This window comes from Pseudonaja textilis, unplaced genomic scaffold (genome assembly GCF_049901715.1).
Source record: "Pseudonaja textilis isolate UNSWEBS1 unplaced genomic scaffold, rPseTex1.2 PTEXSCF26, whole genome shotgun sequence".
NCBI lineage: Eukaryota > Metazoa > Chordata > Lepidosauria > Squamata > Elapidae > Pseudonaja > Pseudonaja textilis.
The window spans coordinates 113,118-116,149 of NW_028262877.1; the positions used below are offsets into that span (position 1 = coordinate 113,118).

Below are 3,032 nucleotides of genomic sequence, written 5' to 3' on the forward strand. Positions count from 1 at the left end.
TCTTCGCTAATTACATTGCAGTTTGGTGCTTAAAGCTACAAGTTACAAACACTTAAACCTTGGTTTATATATTTATTCACCCAAACTTAGTTGGTGTATCAATGTTATACCCAACATTTTTGGTCAAAAATCGATATTCTCTTCTCATCTCTCTCACTCTTCTGGGGACTTGTTTTAAAACCATAATCTCTTTACCTTTATATTTCAGCCCCTTATCTCTTGCGACTTGTAATATTTGTGTTTTAATAGTCTTCTTAGTAAATCTGACATGGATCTCCCTTGGTAGCTTATTCCTCATTGCATATCTTGTAAAAACACGATATATCTCATCTACTCCATCCATCATCTTTTCCTCTGTTATCTCCAAGGCTCCAGCCAGAATTTCTATCATTACAGCCGCCAAATCCTGTCCTTTTTCTTCCTCAATATTTTGAAATCTGAGATAAAATTCTGACCTCTCCATCTCCCACTTCAACATCCCATTTATATCTTGTTGCACCATTGTTAATTTGCTAACAATATTTCCAATTGTCTCATCTCTTTGTTTATCTTTCTCCTCAATTTTTTGGAGTCTCTCCTCCTGTTTTGCCATCATCTGTTGAAAGTTTTCAATTTTTTCATCAGTCTTTGCAATTCTTTGTTCAATACTCTCTGTTCTTTGGTCAATGCTTATTTTGAGTTCTTGTATTCCTTGTATAATCGTTGCTAGATCCATTTGTACTTTATCTTGCTTCGCCATTATTGATAGTCGTCCTCCAGTTGATGGAGAAGCAGGAGCAGAAGTTGAACTGCCAGAAGGTAAAGTTTTCTTACTCATTTGAATAACTCAAGATCTTTAAGCTCCTTTAATCCAATCAGTAGAGTAGCCAATTATATTCCAATTGGGAAGAAGAAAAACATTTAAAAAAGCCAATAAAAAATAAAAAGTCCAGGATTAAAAAGAGAGGAAGAAAAAGAAGATTAAAAAGAAAAAAAGGAGATTCTTCAGGTTCTTCTAGACCTTAATCCTATTGTAAGATGGCCAATTATGATTCAAAAATAAAAATTAAGAATAGTAAAAAAGAAAAAGAGACTAAGACCCAATAATATTAAAAAACAATGATCAAAAAAAAAAGGAAAAAGAAAGAATTCTTCAGGTTCTTCACACCCTAGTCCAATTGTAGGATCTCAAAAAATAAAAAAATAACCATAAAAATAAATAAAAAATGAAAATAAAAAATAGAAAAGGCAAAAATCCCAATAAACAAAAGGAAAAAGAAAAGCTATTCTGAGGCTTTCCCTTTAAAAAAAAAAAGTAAGTTTAAAAATTAAAAATAAAGTCAAACAAAAAGAAAGAAAATAGAATATACAAATATTACAAAATACTATGGGGTTGAGGAGGAGGGATGAAACAGCTAAAGAAAGATAAGAAAGAGAGCACACTGCATCTTATTTAGTTATCCAAGGCTCTTATTATGGCTTCTCCACAAATTCCAAAGCCAAATTTCAAGTACTCAATAATAGAAGTTCCAAAGAACACCTGTTAAAACATTCTCCGGTGTTCTTCCCTCTATCTAATCAAGTTCCAGTGTCCTTGAGAAAGAATTCCTTCACAGCTTTTTCAACTTTCAATAAAGTATTTTCAAGCCTCTAGTTGGCAGTGTTACAAAGTTTCTTTAGTCCACTCCCCCTTCTTTCCCCAAAAAGCCTAGGAAAAAGAGGAAAATATACATGTATATATATATATATTTAAAAGAAAAAAAATTACTAAAGGGAGCCTCTATTCTCAAAAGGGAGAAAAAAGAAAGAAAAATTAGATAAAAGGAGAAACCAGTCTAGTTACAGTTACTAGATCACAATAGAAGTTCAATGAAAACAAAAGTAAAAGTAAAAAGCCAAGCCTCAATTTGACATTCTCTCTAAGAAATCGCCGCTAAATCAGTTCCATCAGTTTTTGTCCTAAGTCTTACAGGATTCTTCTCATTTTAGAGTGTCCTTGAGTTCCCGAAAAAAAAAAAAAAATTCTCACCAGCCGATGCACGTTCTCTCTTTTCCGGAGCTGCCACAGCTTCAGCAGCCAAGGGGGCTGCCTCTCCGCCCAATGGTAAAAGGGCTTCTTCTGGATCAGCCAGGGACTTTGCGATGTCCCTGGGATCAGCAGAACGCGCCCCTTGTAATCATCGTCTCTACGGGACGATTTAGATCCATTAGGATCGACCAGGGGCGAAGATATCAGCTGCAATCTCAGAGCCCCAAGATTGCAGCTGTATCGCAGCAACGTGGCTCCGCCTTCTTCCTAAAGGTAAAGAGATTATGGTTTTAAAACAAGTGCCCAGAAGAGTGAGAGAGATGAGAAGAGAATATCGATTTTTGACCAAAAAATTATTGGAAAAAGACGTGAATTATAGATGGTTGATCCCAGAGGGATTAATGTTTATATGGCAAAAACAGAGACACAGAATCGACTCAATTGAGAAAGCAGAAATATTCCACAATGAATTTTTTGGAAGAAGAGAAATAGAGACAGAAAAAGAGACCATTTCAATTGAGCCTCAAGAAGACCAGATGAGAATGGGGAAAGAAGAAAATGCGGTAGGTGGACAAATGGAGACCAAAGAACAACGTGAAGTAAAATCTACAAGAACTGTTAGACCTAAATATAAAACATAACCATGGAGGAAAAAAAAATTGATTTCTATGAATATAAATGGATTGAACTCAGCTATTAAAAGAAGAAAAATCTTTCATAAATTAGAGAAGTCAAAATTTGATATAATTTGCCTACAAGAAGTGCATATTAAAAAACATCAACGATTATTGGTAAGACCAAAACTGGGGAAAATTTTTACTTCCTTGACTAACTGTAAGAAAAGAGGAGTGGTCCTGTACATTAAAGAAACTACTGCAGCAAAATTGGTTTATACTGATGAAGATGGAAGAGTATTAATGGTTGAAATAGTGGATAACAATATAAAAATAGTACTTGTTGTAATTTATGCTCCGAATGATAAACAAGAAGAATTTTATAAAAAGTTACATATGAAATTAATTGG

The 3,032-nt window shown here is 34.0% G+C and overlaps 2 protein-coding genes and 1 long non-coding RNA gene across 3 annotated transcripts in view; 1 reads left to right on the plus strand and 2 right to left on the minus strand.

Moving 5' to 3' along the window:
• The window catches only part of LOC148123655 (vomeronasal type-2 receptor 26-like), a 247,112-nt gene that overhangs the window by 110,682 nt on the left and 133,398 nt on the right, over nt 1-3,032 (minus strand). The gene's annotated exons all lie outside the window — the stretch shown is intronic.
• The window catches only part of LOC148123656 (vomeronasal type-2 receptor 26-like), a 148,485-nt gene that overhangs the window by 106,237 nt on the left and 39,216 nt on the right, over nt 1-3,032 (plus strand). The window lies entirely within an intron of this gene.
• The window catches only part of LOC148123657 (uncharacterized), a 133,298-nt gene that overhangs the window by 97,374 nt on the left and 32,892 nt on the right, over nt 1-3,032 (minus strand). The gene's annotated exons all lie outside the window — the stretch shown is intronic.